At 43.2% G+C, this 17,500-nt stretch overlaps 1 protein-coding gene across 2 annotated transcripts in view; it reads left to right on the top strand.

Annotated features, from left to right (window-relative positions):
* The window catches only part of LOC124011352 (interleukin-1 receptor accessory protein-like 1-B), a 444,356-nt gene that overhangs the window by 282,936 nt on the left and 143,920 nt on the right, over positions 1 to 17,500 (top strand). The window lies entirely within an intron of this gene.

Here is a 17,500-nt window from a genome sequence, read left to right as displayed (position 1 = left end):
ATACAGAGCTCTGTGACCATACGAGACCTAAGCTACTCCGTAATAGCTGGGTTCCATCTCTCATGAAATGGAGGCCCGGCATAATTATTATCACCGTCTGTCAGTCCTCGTTCCTTTTTTACTTAGTCCCCTAAAATACACACGCACGCACACACACACATACACACACACGCACACACACACACACACACACACACGCACGCACACACACACACACACACATACGCACACACACACACACACACACACATACACACACACGCACACACATTGAATACCATCTGCAACAACTTAGTCCCTTTTGATCAGCAAGGGGTAATAATCAATGACCCATGCAAATGTGCTTACAAGTTAATGTCCTTCCCTTCCATCCACTGGCTTCAGATGTTGTGTTGTTTTTGAATGGCTCTGGGTAATTACCGACTCCATTTTGGGTCTGGGTGCAGGAGGTAATTGTACCTGATGATTGTCCGTGAATCTCCAGTCCCATTATAATCTAATGTTAATCAAATTCGCCCCAGTGACTGACTGATAGAGGACAAGTAGAGCGACTTGTCATAGACACATGAGGACGGGAACTTTTGTTTTGACATTAAAACATCCTGGAATCATCAGCACCTGTTTTCTGAATAGAATAAAACACACAGAGCAAAGCTATTTTCTGCGGGGCGGCAGGGGTTGAGCGTTGGACTAGTAACCGAAAAGTTGCCAGTTCAAATCCCCCGAGCTGACAAGGTACATACAGTGGGGTAAAAAAGTATTTAGTCAGCCACCAATTGTGCAAGTTCTCCCACTTAAAAAGATGAGAGAGGCCTGTAATTTTCATCATAGGTACACTTCAACTATGAAAAAAAAATATCCAGAAAATCACATTGTAGGATTTTTTATGAATTTATTTGCAAATCATGGTGGAAAATAAGTATTTGGTCATTAACAAAAGTTTATCTAAATACTTTGTTATATACCCTTTGTCGGCAATGACAGAGGTCAAACGTTTTCTGTAAGTCTTCACAAGGTTTTCACACACTGTTGCTGGTATTTTGGCCCATTCCTCCATGCAGATCTCCTCTAGAGCAGTGATGTTTTGGGGCTGTTGCTGGGCAACCCAGACTTTCAACTCCCTCCAAAAGATTTTCTATGGGGTTGAGATCTGGAGATCTGGACACTGGCTAGGCCACTCCAGGACCTTGAAATGCTTCTCCTTCGTGGCCCGGGCAGTGTGTTTGGGATCATTGTCATGCTGAAAGACCCAGCCACATTTCATCTTCAATGCCCTTGCTGATGGAAGGAGGTTTTCACTCAAAATCTCACGATACATGGCCCCATTCATTCTTTCCTTTACACGGATCAGTCGTCCTGGTCCCTTTGCAGAAAAACAGCCCCAAAGCATGATGTTTCCACCCCCATGCTTCACAGTAGGTATGGTGTTCTTTGGATGCAACTCAGCAGTCTTTGTCCTCCAAACACGACGAGTTGAGTTTTTACCAAAAAGTTATATTTTGGTTTCATCTGACCATATGACATTCTCCCAATCTTCTTCTGGATGATCCAAATGCTCGCTAGCAAACTTCAGACGGGCCTGGACATGTACTGGCTTAAGCAGGGGGACACATCTGGCACTGCAGGATTTGAGTCCCTGGCGGCGTAGTGTGTTACTGATGGTAGGCTTTGTTACTTTGGTCCCAGCTCTCTGCAGGTCATTCACTAGATCCCCCCCGTGTGGTTCTGGGGTTTTTGCTCACCGTTCTTGTGATCATTTTGCCCCACGGGGTGAGATCTTGCGTGGAGCCCCAGATCGAGGGAGATTATCAGTGGCCTTGTATGTCTTCCATTTCCTAATAATTGCTCCCACAGTTGATTTCTTCAAACCAAGCTGCTTACCTATTGCAGATTCAGTCTTCCCAGCCTGGTGCAGGTCTACAATTTAGTTTCTGGTGTCTTTTGACAGCTCTTTGGTCTTGGCCATAGTGGAGTTTGGAATATGACTGTTTGAGGTTGTGGACAGGTGTCTTTTATAGTGATAACATGTTCAAACAGGTGCCATTAATACAGGTAACGAGTGGAGGACATAGAAGCCTCTTAAAGAAGAAGTTACAGGTCTGTGAGAGCCAGAAATCTTCTGTCATAGTTGATGTGTACCTATGATGAAAATTACAGGCCTCTCTCATCTTTTCAAGTGGGAGAACTTGCACAATTGGTGGCTGACTAAATACTTTTATGCCCCACTGTATCTGTCGGTCTGCCCCTGAACAGGCAGTTAACCCGCTTTTCCTAGGCCGTCATTGAAAATAAGAATTTGTTCTTAACTGACTTGCCTAGTTAAATAAAGGTAAAAATAAAAATAATAATAATAATAATTGTGTCAGAGATCATATAGATACATATTTACAGTAATTGAAGAGTCCACGTCATTGGTCAGTCAGCAGTGACATCACTGGTGTCTTCCGTAATGAGGTCATCTGATTGGATGGACACTTCCTGATCTTGCTTATGTGTTCACAGCATGACACACACACACACACTCGTACACACTCACGCACACACACAAACAGGCACACCCACAAACACACACACTCATACACACAGCCACACACAAGTCAACAGCAGCAGAGGGCTTTATCACCTTAATGGGCTGTTAAACGTCATTATGACCCAACTGACCTAAGATAAAACATGACCAAGGTTATTGATTCAAGGTTGCCCGGCCTGTCACTCATGTCATTTAATGGCAATCAGTCTTAAAGAGGAAAAATTCCATTAAAACTTTTATTGAGTGTTCGTCCAAAGGAGGATTGGAGGGGAGATCTAACTTAAGTCATCCAGTTGATAGGTTAAAGAAAAGAAAAAGTTTATAGCTGCTATTTATGGATATTGATTGTGATTGATTCTGTCGTCAGCATCATTATGGTTGTCTGGCTAGGTCATACATGCAATCCGTTTCAACTTGTCTGCTGTGATTTTCACTTCTCTCCCTGTTGGATCTCTGCACCCGTGGGGATCAATAACTAGACAGGACATCATGCTAGCTACCATTAGATAACAATTAGCTGGCATGCCCCATGTGTGCTCTCTCTCTGTCTCTGTCTCTCTCTCTCTCGCTCTCTCTGTCAATGTCAATTCAATTCAGTAGACTTTAGTGACATGGCAAGTTGAATGACTTATATTGTCAAAGTATACATATAATTAAACATGGTGGGTCCAACAGCAATAAGGCATCAATAAAACTAGTAGTAGTGGAAATGTGATTACCATTAGCATTAACTACAACAACAATATTAATGAGGATAACAATACATTAAAACAACAGTAGTAGACCAGTCTCAACATGACTGGGAAGACACATGACATGGTATGAAAACAAAACCAATATGGGAAATATTATTGACATTACATTGCACTTTTCACTAGCTGTCCACTAGGTCGTGGAAGGAAGACACATATTTGGCTGCCAAAACTGCACATTTGGGCTTTTACCCAATAAATATTAGATGTTTTCTTCATCTATTATAGTTTCAAATTATTTGTACTGAATGATAATTTTGGGAAAGAAAGATGCACTTATGTCTGAGTATTTGTCACAGTGTAATAGGAAATGCAGCTCTGTCTCTACCTCTCCTCTGGAGCAGAGTGAGCACAGCCTGTCCTCTCTGGGCTGCCAGGTTTGCCTGTGACGACCGGTCTCTATGGCCAGACTGTGCTCACTGAGTCTGTACCTAGTCAGTGTTTTCCTCAGTTTTCTATCAGTCACAGTGGTTTCTGTCTCTCTTGCTCTCTCTTTCTGTCACTCTCTCGTCGTGTCACTTCACAGTGTGTAATGCGCATCGCTTCAGATTTAGAGTCCTATTTATCAACCAGGTCAACCAACCCTGTGGCCTAGAGGTCCCCCTCCCTCCTTTTAGTGTGATCATCTGAGCCTGCAGAGGTGCATTATGGGGAGCTCAGCTCAACTCAACCACCTTGACTGTGATCTGGTGACCAGGGTCAGAATGGAACTTTATGTGACAGCAACCTTCTCTGTTTCTGAATTTGATGAAATGACGGAAGAACCCCAGAAGACAGATGATTTGAAAGAGAGATATAATATGAATATGCTTGCATTTATTTCTATTTCATAACTTTATACATCTGTGTGAAGATTGTATAATCATTTAGCATATAAATAATCCCGCATACGTACTTGATATCAACCAAATGTCACGGGCGTCGTAAGAAGTGGACCAAGGTGCAGTGTGGTGAAGGTACATATTCCTTTTTATTAGAATGTCGCCAACAAAAACAATAAACAATACAAGCCGACTGTGACGCTTAAGAGGGCTATAGTGCCCCTAACACAGATAAATTCCCACAATCACAACAGGGAAAAGGCTGCCTAAGTATGATTCCCAATCAGAGACAACGATAGACAGCTGTCCCTGATTGAGAACCATACCCGCCAAAACATAGAAATAACAAAACATAGAAAACAGAACATAGAATGCCCACCCAAATCACACCCTGACCAAACCAAAATAGAGACATAAAAAGGCTTTCTCAGGTTAGGGCGTGACACCAAATTCATTAATGTCAAACGACAACTGTGCGATTCAATAAAAGCATGAATGACAACTTCAACTCTGCATCTCTATTGATTCATCCACAGCCTTAGGTCTACATTGGCTACATTTGAAGGGTTCTTCTATTGGTTGTTGAAATCCCTTCAGGACAGAAGAGCTGATTATCACCGCGTTTACACTGTGTTCTAATCCGGCCCCCAGAGGAATGGGCATTTCATGCTTCTTGGTTTTGATCCTATTCACAGGTTACAGTAACGTAACGACACATCGTGATGCGCTACAGCTGTAGGCTACATTCACCGCGTGCTACCTCAGCCACCCTGTTCCTTTCCCTGTGAAACATAGATCTCTGAGATTAGCCTCAGCGGTTAACTAACAACACGGGACTCTGAAGAATGAAGAGAACCCCTCAATTACAGAAGGATTAGCTGAGCCCATCTGCATGTCTGCCTGACTAGCTCGTCGTGATCCTTCAGGGTAGAGGATGAAATGCAATGTGATGGACACGCTGCTTGACTTTGGGAGGTTGGGAGCTCAAGCAAAAAAAAGTATTTAATGTCCTCAGCACTTGGAGAGGAATAGTGTTAGGGAGTGATGGGATAGGCTAAGTAGATTGTTCATTTCTGAAATATGTGCTGCTTCAAAGTGACCTAGTTTCTAACTCGTCTTTCCATGAGCTTCTCTCAAACTTGGTCGTTTTTCCTTCTTAGTAGAAATGCAGCAGGGTTTGAGCTCATTACTGTTTGCTTGGGAAGTAGGACATAAAACAGTCCTGTGCCTGCAGTGCTGTTGATTAGCCATTGGAAGCAGACAAAAAGGGCAACGGAAGATTGCCAGGTTGGAACAAACCAGACAGCGCCATCATTAGTCTGCTCTTGTTGTGAAAGCCCTTCTCTCACATAGCAGGGGTCCAACTGTAAGCTGCAATAAGGTCTCCACAAAGATCATTGTGACACTGCAAGAGAGCTCACGGATTTACATACCGTTATGTTTTGTACAGTTTGCATTGTTTCATGGATTAAAAGGAATTCTAATGTGCACTGTCACACAGCACAATAAGTGACTTTTCAGTCCCATTTTTGTTAAGTAAAATCACTCGATCTGAATCGCCGATCATTAACAATGTGTCACGAGTTGATTGATTGATTGAATTTATGACTGACTGATGAATGGATCAGGCTTATCATTTAACGTCAACATTTATTTCAACTGCTTGGGTTTGGATGGCGATTCTACTTCATGAAATCGGTATCTCCCTTGGCGTTCTGCTATGGGGCAGAAATGCAGGTCATTGTTCTGGACATTATGCAGAATCAACACGGCTACTGTGACAGTTGTATAGCTGTTTCGCTTCAGCAGGACTGGTCTGATGAAAGTGCTTCAGCGAAATTGAACAAGGTCTCATTTAATGATGCTTTGTAATACCAAGGATGCCTGGGCTGCCCAACAACATGTATTCTTTTGTCATTTGTTTCGTTGTTTGGCACCCCATGGCCGCAGACATTATAAGCCTTGTTCTTTTTCAGAGAACAAAACGTCGACCTTCTGTTGTTGTCAGCTTCCGACGACGTGAACTTTAAGACAAAAGTACTGTCTCCGTGTTCTGTGCTTTCACACTCTTCTGGAATCAAAAGGAGCAATTTTCTGCGACTTAAAAATGGAGATTTGGAACGTACACCAATAGTCTAGTCCCTCTAGTCGCCATCCCTCCTGGTGCTATAGTAACTAGCCCACTGTCCTTCCTATATCCCCTACCACTGATTTTGATTCACTGTACTGTAAGATTGCTTTGATTGAAACTGGCTGTTAATCTTCTTCCCCGCGCGTTAAACTCCGCCCGTGGGCTAAGCCTTCCATAATGAATGCTCAACACTGGTCAAGCACCCGAAGACAAACGTTGTTGGGGCAGAATATAAGGTCAACCACCCGAATAAGGCTGTGCTCTTTGCAGACTCTAACAGGCAGTGGAGGCAGTCGCCAGGGAACATGTCATTAACAGACTGAACGCTTGTACCCCAGTGGGCGCTAATTGTGTTATTTCTCAATTTTCTTCCCCTACGCACAGACTGAACGCGGCCTGTTGAGTGATGGGCGAGAGATTAAGCACGGAAAACAAACACGCTGATTGTTGATCGGGAAGAAAATCCACATGAATGAAACCTAATTGAGGGGACGTGTAAACATTTGGATAAGTGGTGGAGGCAGAGAGTCGTTGGTGTGTTTCTGTGGTCTAATCAGACTAAAGGAAATACTGTGTGTAAAAGGTGGTTTATGTTTTAATTACAGATGACTTGAGGGTCATATTAACTATGTGAGACTGAATGGAGCATATTGCAGTTCGAACACCATCACTTCCTCATCCAGGAGTCACTGTGAGGTTTCAGATCTATTTTCCGGGATCGAGGTCCAGTATAACTACAGATTATGCTGTGTAAGACAATTTGTCTTATTTTAACAGGTGGTTTCCTTGCTACAGTGTAACGCCGGAGGGCACTGGCAGAATAGCCTACTTTGCAGAGCATAAATGACAGTGTGAGACTTAGAGGGATTGTAAAATGACAATCTGCAGTTGTAACATCCATTTCTGGATGTGTCACGTGTGCTCCCTCTCCGGCCTCTCGGTCACCAGGCTGCTCATTAGGGTGCACAGGGTGTCACCAGCGTTACGCGCTTAATGACACTCACCTGTTCTCCATCACCTTGATAACAGTGGTTTCGTTCCCAGTCGTCATTGTTTCTGTTTCATGTCGGTGGCTGTTTGTGTTTCTTGTTTTGTTAATTTATGAAATGTATTCACTCCCTGAACTTGCTTCCCCACTCTCAACGTACATCGTTACAGGATGTATAAATGAATGATATGCACCTAAGGCTGTTACGGTGACCATATTATCGCCACACCGGCGGTCACGACTCATAACGGCAGTCAAATTCCACGTGACCGTTTAGTCACGATAATTAGGCTTCTCCAAGTTCTGATGCTGCTGCTGGTCATTAGTAGCCTACCAAACTTGCTAACTGCCTGGTGCTTCTACACCTGCATTGCTTGCTGTTTGGGGTTTTAGGCTGGGTTTCTGTACAGCACTTTTAGATATCAGCTGATGTACGAAGGGCTATATAAATACATTTGATTTGATTTGGTACTCAACACTCTATTGTCCATCTAATCACTCTGACATCATTGCAAATATATTAAAAAATCGAATCAAACACTTCATGAGAGCCCATGAGCTCATGTTGCGCAACATTTCTATAGGCTATGTAATTGCGTGAGAAAACAGAGTGATGGCCTCTATTAAAAAGAGGAGGATCCCATCAGCTTTCTATAGGCTAGGCCTACTATATTTATTTCTCAACTTTCCTAATATTAAGCACATTGCTTCTCTTTACAACAGCAGTATAGTGTACCTGGCTGGAATGAAATAAACCACAGGGAAAAGCGTCCTCCATTCGTTATTTAAGTGCATAGATGACATGTATTTTTTCCTGCTGCCCCTGTTTTGATACACGTGCATGATAATGGTCCATTCTAAATCAAAACAGATTTCACAGATATATTATTTAGTATACTATAATTGTGAAGTCATGGATGGTCTGTCCTTGCATCCATAGCTCTGTCTATGAATTTGAGAGTGGTTACACTTCTCCAGCCCCTTCCCTCAGCTTTTTGCCAAAACAGGGGCCGGGAGATGGCTTTGTTATTGTTTCAACTGCTGATGGCCCCATAAACTGTGAAACATTAAGATGGAGCAATGCAAAATCACCCAAATAGTTAACTTGGTACCACACAGCTATACTGTATATATTTATTGAGTCATCTGTTCTACAGTTTACCTCCCACCTATCTTCCCTCCCTTCCTCCTTCCCTCCTGTCTGTTGGCAGCACCCACCCCCAGACTCCACTGAGCCCATGCAGCTCGCTATCGCTCCTCCTGGGCTTAGCTACTCCTCCTCCTCATCTCCCTCCTCTCCTCTGGAGGTGGATCCAGGCTGTCTTACCTCCCTCCCTCCTCTGGAGGTGGATCCAGGCTGTGTCTTCCCTCCCTCCCTCCTCTCCTCTGGAGGTGGATCCAGGCTGTCTTCCCTCCCTCCCTCCTCTCCCCTGGAGGTGAATCCAGGCTGTCTTCTCTCCCTCCTCTCCTCTGGAGGTGGATCCAGGCTGTGTCTTCCCTTCCTCCCTCCTCTCTTCTGGAGGTGGATCCAGGCTGTCTTTCCTCCCTCCCTCCTCTCCTCTGGAGGTGGATCCAGGCTGTCTTCTCTCCCTCCTCTCCAGTTCTTCTGGAGAGGTGCTGGGAGAGAGAGAAACAGAGAGAGAGAGAGAAGAGAGAGAGAGAGAGAGAGAGAGAGAGAGAGAGAGAGAGAGAGAGAGAGAGAGAGAGAGAGAGAGAGAGAGAGAGAGAGAGACGGAGAGCCAGAGAGAGACGGAGAGCTAGAGAGAGAGAGACGGAGAGCCAGAGAGAGAGAGAGAGAGAGAGAGAGAGAGAGAGAGACGGAGAGCCAGAGAGAGACGGAGAGCCAGAGAGAGACGGAGAGCCAGAGAGAGACGGAGAGCCAGAGAGAGACGCAGAGAGAGAGACGGAGAGCCAGAGAGAGACGGAGAGCCAGAGAGAGAGAGACGAAGAGCCAGAGAGAGACGGAGAGCCAGAGAGAGACCAGGACCACAAATACAAATTCCATCTAGACACTGTTGCCCTAGAACACACAAAAAACTATACATACCTTGGCCTAAACATCAGCGCCACAGGTAACTTCCACACAGCTGTGAACGATCTGAGAGACAAGGCAAGAAGGGCATTCTATGCCATCAAAAGAAACATAAATTTCAACATACCAATTAGGATTTGGCTAAAAATACTTGAATCAGTCATAGAGCCCATTGCCCTTTATAGTTGTGAGGTCTGGGGTCCGCTCACCAACCAAGACTTCACAAAATGGGACAAACACCAAATTGAGACTCTGCACGCAGAATTCTGCAAAAATATCCTCCGTGTACAACGTAAAACACCAAATAATGCATGCAGAGCAGAATTAGGCCGATACCCACTAATTATCAAAATCCAGAAAAGAGCCGTTAAATTCTACAACCACCTAAAAGGAAGCGATTCACAATAACTATAACTAACAATTCACCATAACAAAGCCATCACCTACAGAGAGATGAACCTGGAGAAGAGTCCCCTAAGCAAGCTGGTCCTGGGGCTCTGTTCACAAACACAAACACACCCTACAGAGCCCCAGGACAACAGCACAATTAGACCCAACCAAATCATGAGAAAACAAAAAGATAATTACTTAACACATTGGAAAGAATTAACAAAAAAACAGAGCAAACTAGAATGCTATTTGGCCCTACACAGAGAGTACACAGCGGCAGAATACCTGACCACTGTGACTGACCCAAAATTAAGGAAAGCTTTGACTATGTACAGACTCAGTGAGCATAGCCTTGCTATTGAGAAAGGCCGCCGTAGGCAGACATGGCTCTCAAGAGAAGACAGGCTATGTGCTCACTGCCCACAAAATGAGGTGGAAACTGAGCTGCACTTCCTAACCTCCTGCCCAATGTATGACCATATTAGAGAGACATATTTCCCCCAGATTACACAGATCCACAAAGAATTCGAAAACAAATCCAATTTTGAAAAACTCCCATATCTTTTGGGTGAAATTCCACAGTGTGCCATCACAGCAGCAAGATTTGTGACCTGTTGCCACGAGAAAAGGGCAACCAGTGAAGAACAAACACCATTGTAAATACAACCCATAATTATACTTATTCATTTTATCTTGTGTCCTTTAACTATTTGTACATTGTATATATATATATATATATATATATAATATGACATTTGTAATGTCTTTACTGTTTTTAAACTTTTGTATGTGTAATGTTTACTGTTAATTTTTGTTGTTTTTCACTTTATATATTCACTTTGTATGTTGTCTACCTCACTTGCTTTGGCAATGTTAACACATGTTTCCCATGCCAATAAAGCCCTTGAATTGAATTGAATTGAATTGAGAGAGAGAGAGAGAGAGAGAGAGAGAGAGAGAGAGAGAGAGAGAGAGAGAGAGAGAGAGAGAGAGAGAGAGAGAGAGAGAGAGAGAGAGAGAGAGAGAGAGAAAGAGAGACGGAGACAGAGACAGAGACAGAGACAGAGAGAGAGACAGAGAGAGAGACAGAGAGAGAGACAGAGAGAGAGAGAGAGAGAGAGAGAGAGAGAGAGAGAGAGAGAGAGAGAGAGAGAGAGGGAGAGAGAGAGAGAGAGAAAGAGAGACGGAGACAGAGACAGAGAGAGAGAGACAGAGAGCCAGGGAGAGAGAGACAGAGAAAGAGAGAGACAGAGACGGGGAGCCAGAGAGACAGAGAAAGAGAGACAGAGAAAGAGAGAGAAGGAGACAGGGAGCCAGAGAGAGAGAGAGAGAGACGGAGACAGAGAGACGGAGAGAGAGAGACAGAGACAGAGTGCCAGAGAGAGAAAGACAGAGAGACAGAGAGAGAGAGACAGAGAGACGGAGCCAGAGAGAGAGAGACAGAGAGACGGAGCCAGAGAGAAAGAGACAGAGACAGAGAGAGAGAGAAAAAGACAGAGACAGAGAGCCAGAGAGAGAGTAGAATAGTGGCTTGGTGTTAACCCTTACCTGACAATACCAAGGGATTGGTTTTTCAGTTCTTCTTCATCAATTCCTCTTTGCTAAATTCGCCGTAAAATAATTCTGAAGGAAAGACACCACAGGAGCACCTGAGGACCTCTGCACCTGAGGACCTCTGCACCTACACTTTTGTAAGTGATGTCAAGAAAGCAATTAAGAATTCAATTATGTGAAAATGCAAGTCGTCCTCTTGCATGTTATCTAAAGTTCACTGAAGTTCATTAAAACAATTTGCTAAAACTAACTATGCTGAATCTTTTCTGCAAAGGCTTAAAAACAAATTATTCTGTGGTTATTTTCTAACTTCTCCCTTGTTAGTTTCGCCCTAAAAGAACAAATTGCTTTTTAACAACATTTGCGGTGCAGGCTTTGTGTCGTCCACCTCATTTGTAACATGTCATTGAGACTAACAACGTCCCTGTTCCACATATTCTAATTAGCTTTTCTTTTCTCTCTATCAAATTACGGTGAATTACTTGTTTGAGTGTGCATACTGTGTATCTATGTGTGTGTGTGTGTGTGTGTGTGTGTGTGTGTGTGTGTGTGTGTGTGTGTGTGTGTGTGTGTGTGTGTGTGTGTGTGTGTGTGTGTGTGTGTGTGTGTGTGTGTGTGTGTGTGTGTGTGTGTGTGTGTGTGTGTGTGTGTGTGTGTGTGTGTGTGTGTGTGTGTTCATGCATATATAACACTATTATTTCCACAATGACTTTCCATATTTATGTGTGCCTGTCTGAATAGCTACCTGTTGAATTATCAGAGAATAGATCCACTATTGGAACAAAAACATGTTGTTTACGTCATGAATAAGCTCATTATCATGGTCATCAATATTCCATCGCCTTCCTACAACTGACTTTGTAAAACTCCAACCACGAAGTCGGAAAGGGGTAACAGTTGAGGTGTAGGTAGATACTTACGGAGTGCCGTGTGAATCACTGCAGAGGGGCGGCTACACAGTTAAGGATCAATTAGCCGCCTTAATTAGGATCATTTGAGTCGACTTCATTAGGTCTATTACCTCTCTGGCTGATAAAAAATGAGCCAAGTGATGCCGTTATTTGTGTTTACTAATTACAGTTGTTGTAGCGGGTGACTGTATCCTTACGATGAATGCCTTACGAGTCCCTATACACATACATACATACACCAACGCACATCTACACACACAGAGAGAGAGAGAGAGAGAGAGAGAGAGAGAGAGAGAGAGAGAGAGAGAGAGAGAGAGAGAGAGAGAGAGAGAGAGAGAGAGAGAGAGGGAGAGAAGAAATGGGCTGTGTTCCATTGTGTGTCATCTACTCGAGTCAGTCATTGCTTATTATAGACTAATGATCTGGCTTTTCTAATGATCATAGTGCAGCAGTTTACCTAACGAGTGAAGTGGCGTTGTTTCTTTGATCGTGTGTGTGATGCTTTATCTTCAGATCTTTAGATGCATGACACTGTTTTTTGCTGATGTTACGGGGGGGGGGGGGCGTTGACTGGGTTTCTTCATGGTGGAAAGTTGATAAACACCTTGCTATTTTCAGGAAAAGAGACTGTGATAAACTGGGTTGTAATGACTAAGACTGGTGCATGTAGCACACAGACTGTAATGAAAATGTGAATAAGTCACCGTCTCTAGTTCCGTCTCTAGTTCCTTCTCTCCCCTGAACACACACACAAACACTTTAGCACACACTCACACAATCTCTCGCTCTCTCACACACACACACACACACTTAAACACACACACACACTTTCTCTCACACACACACATAGAAAAACACACACACACACTTTCTCTCACACACACACAGAAAAACACACACACACCCAGGAGCCGGATCGAGAAGCAGCATGCGGCTGATGTAAATTATCAGCCCAGATTGCTTTTCTTCAGTTAATCATCTCCTTATATGTTATTCATTTGTCAGTAGTTATTGTTTGTCCAAGTAACGCAGTAGCAGTCTGATATGTAGTGCAGTGTAAATGCTGATGGGGACTGATGGTTTTGCAGGCAATGACTTGGCTGGAATTTACATTTACAATTACAGTCATGATACAATCCTCTCTCATCATAATTGCTGTGACTGGGATGTCAGATCAGATTGGGAACATGTTGGATTTTCTGTATAACAAATAGCACTTTGTCTCTGGGGTCAAGACCAATGAATCATGTGTACTGTGTTCACAGCCCGTAATTACTGAGTTTAGACAACCCAAACTACCCTAACGACTGTAGAAGTTGTATTTGCAAGGACAGACTGTTCCCTCAGTCTGATCGACAAGCACAGAAAATGATGTGCAAAACGTTTAGCAATTTTGTGGTCTTCTGGATTCCATTTGAGTCCCTCTTGTTGTAATAGGATCTCTTCTGCCTCCTTGTCATAGCAGGAAGTTAAGACTAGTTCCCCTTAACTCAATGATCTCTGTGCTACAGTACAGACAGACAGACAAGCATTCACTTCCATTACATTTTCCATTCCCCACACTAAACCAACCTCCCTGAGTAAAAACACACACAGTACCGAGTAATGGTCCTCATTTCTATCAAGCCCATATGCTATTACAGAGTGCTTGTGTGTTTGACCATGAAAGTGGAGGAGTGTTTGTGTGTCTCTCTCTCTCCCCGCACACAGAGAGAAACCAACGAGGGCCCTTTAAAATGGGATGTAGTTCTGACAATCCTTCAGTCGAGTCACAAAGAGACTCCTGGGTAAATAGCGACGGCCATGTTTGACTGTGAATTTATCCGAAGGTACATCCCTGTAATGAATTACCGTGGTGCCTTCCAGGTGATGCATTTCCCTTTATAGACTCAATTATCTGTGCCATAAAAGAGGCTGCTCTCCGGGATGGCTCGGTGAGGAAAAATACATAACTCCTTATAAGTACTTCATGAGGGGAGTGGGTTGAAGCTTATTGTGAGTGTACAGTACAAGTGGCATCAGGAAGTGAGACTCATAAACCTTGAGTGTACAGTACAAGTGGCAACAGGAAGTGAGACTCATAAACCTTGAGTGTACAGTACAAGTGGCAACAGGAAGTGAGACTCATAAACCTTGAGTGTACAGTACAAGTGGCAACAGGAAGTGAGACTCATAAACCTTGAGTGTACAGTACAAGTGGCAACAGGAAGTGAGACTCATAAACCTTGAGTGTACAGTACAAGTGGCAACAGGAAGTGAGACTCATAAACCTTGAGTGTACAGTACAAGTGGCAACAGGAAGTGAGACTTATAAACCTTGAGTGTACAGTACAAGTGGCAACAGGAAGTGAGACTCATAAACCTTGAGTGTACAGTACAAGTGGCAACAGGAAGTGAGACTCATAAACCTTGAGTGTACAGTACAAGTGGCAACAGGAAGTGAGACTCATAAACCTTGAGTGTACAGTACAAGTGGCAACAGGAAGTGAGACTCATAAACCTTGAGTGTACAGTACAAGTGACAACAGGAAGTGAGACTCATAAACCTTGATGTTCTCACATAGATTTATTTACACATTTGATATGAAACTCTCATCAATGAACACTGAGGTTTTCTGTGATTTAGTGGTCTGTGTGTGAAGCCGATGACGATGGCGCCATTAACACTGTGTTCAATGTAGCTGATAGTCATGTTATCCAGTAGCTTCACTCATGAGAGGTTTACCATCATCCAGACTTGTGGTCAGTCTATAGCCGACGGTCATCAGCTGTTGTAAGGGAGGGTGTTAATGAAGGATGACTCTATCTGTGCTTGACTCATCCATAACGTAACTGGTGTATTCACAACGATAACTCTGCGACAGCGGTTTCTAATCAACCATGTTGTTCTTTAGCTCAAACTCGAGTGACCGTTACAGAACAAAGTAATCCATCCCTTATCACAATACATCAGGCATAGCCCAACAATAACAGCACTGTCCAACTGTGTTCTAATATTACTCTCAATGCAGCACTGTAAACGTAGTGTGCAGACATAACAGTAACGCTGCATGAAACTGTTGTCTCATGACTATGAGAAGAGACCAACTAAGCTAGCTGTATGAACCACCATGTTTAAGACCAAATCGTTTTTGGTTGAGAATAGCTGTTTTAGTACTCTGACAAAGAGGAACATCAACACTACTGTAAATCCTCAGTGAATGTACAGAGATATCCAAATGCCTACACTACTGTAAATCCTCAGTGAATGTACAGAGATATCCAAATGCCTACACTACTGTAAATCCTCAGTGAATGTACAGAGATATCCAAATGCCTACACTACTGTAAATCCTCAGTGAATGTACAGAGATATCCAAATGCCTACTGTATCTATCGGATCAATAGTTTGAACATCAACACGACTTTTGGTTCGATACTGACTCACACACTGTATGTGCCAGAGGAATTGTGTGTTTACAGTACCGGTTTGGATTTGAAAGGCTAACAGAATACCAGAGGCAGTTTGTCTTTGTGCTGGAGAGTATTGCCCACATAGATCTTATTTCAAATATATAGCGCAACCCTGGAGAAAGCCACTTTATTTTAATGTGACAGGTATTGGATTTGCTGAAGAGTGTATATTTAAATGTGCTTGAACTTGGCACATTTAAGCGGTTTGCACTTTTTCTGCTTGTGGTGCAGATCTGCAGTGAAATGGCTTTTTCCTGGTTCCATGGTGCAGTACTGTCGCCCTCTCCTTTCCACTCACCTCTCTCCCATGAAGGCTCTTCAACTTCTCAGTACTTCTGTTGAATCCAACACACTTTCTGAGGCTGAGTTTTATGCCATGTTGGCAGTTCAGGAGTGACTGGATGACAGGTCGAGTCCAGGATTCAGGGTTTGGTTTCCATAGAGACAGGATGTCCTAAGCAGGCATCACAGAGAACACCATGTCAGGGTCCAATTATACCACGGAACTTTTTTGTAGAATCCAGTATTTTACTCTATTACTGCTCACCATAGGCTTGTTACTGATCTACATTGATATAATGGCTGAGGGCAATAGGTTAGTGAAGATGTGACTTACAGCAGTGGATTCTGGGTATTTCTCCAGCTCTGTGCTTTTCACAGATGAACAGAAATATGTTCAAACTGGCTAATTACCATAATCTTCCTATAGATAACGTATCAGTTATGATCAAATCCCTACTCAATATGTTTTGTTTCAAAACGCTTCAGTGTAAAGATTCAAGGTTCCCTCTGTGATCGCATTAAACAAGGCTTTGGAATCAGATTATATTGAGGCAGCCATCTTGGTGGTTGGCTTTTCCCTCAGAGGACTCGCTCCCGATATCGCAACCCGGGCCACGGCTAACGCGAAGCAGTAATTAACGTGGCTGCCCTAGTTCCTCTCCTCGCCACGGCCCATGATATCTCAGGGCCTACAAGGTGGACGCTATTCACAGGCAAATTATCTCAACAGTTCACAATATCAGGGGAAGTCATCAAGTCCTGTAACAGCGGTAAACAACACATTTATATCAGCGGCTCCGCTGTGTGTTTTACCAGCCGCTATTGTTGAGCCTAATTCATTTGTTTACTAAGAACTGACACTATACCTGGAGCCTCATTTCCCCTATGAGTGGAAAATGTAGAATTACGGTCCCTCCTCTATGGCTTTCTCCATAGAAACAATGTGCACTTTCTCCATAGAAACAATGTGCACTTTCTCCATAGAAACAATGTGCACTTTCTCCATAGAAACAATGTGCACTTTCTCCATAGAAACAATGTGCACTTTCTCCATAGAAACAATGTGCACTTTCTCCATAGAAACAACATGCACTTTCTCCATAGAAACAATGTGCACTTTCTCCATAGAAACAATGTGCACTTTCTCCATAGAAACAACGTGCACTTTCTCCATAGAAACAATGTGCACTTTCTCCTTAGAAACAACGTGCACTTTCTCCATAGAAACAATGTGCACTTTCTCCATAGAAACAATGTGTACTTTCTCCATAGAAACAATGTGCACTTTCTCCATAGAAACAACGTGCACTTTCTCCATAGAAACAATGTGCACTTTCTCCATAGAAACAATGTGCACTTTCTCCATAGAAACAATGTGCACTTTCTCCATAGAAACAATGTGCACTTTCTCCATAGAAACAATGTGCACTTTCTCCATAGAAACAATGTGCACTTTCTCCATAGAAACAATGTGCACTTTCTCCATAGAAACAATGTGCACTTTCTCCATAGAAACAATGTGTACTTTCTCCATAGAAACAACATGCACTTTCTCCATAGAAACAACGTGCGCAGAAAGGAGTAGCACCCACCAGTGGGTTGGAGAGAGACTGCTTGGCTGAGGAAAGGTCTGCTTTATTGACTCTATAGGACTCC

This window comes from Oncorhynchus gorbuscha, linkage group LG23, assembly GCF_021184085.1.
Source record: "Oncorhynchus gorbuscha isolate QuinsamMale2020 ecotype Even-year linkage group LG23, OgorEven_v1.0, whole genome shotgun sequence".
Lineage (NCBI taxonomy): Eukaryota > Metazoa > Chordata > Actinopteri > Salmoniformes > Salmonidae > Oncorhynchus > Oncorhynchus gorbuscha.
This window is presented reverse-complemented; position numbering and strand designations above follow the sequence as displayed.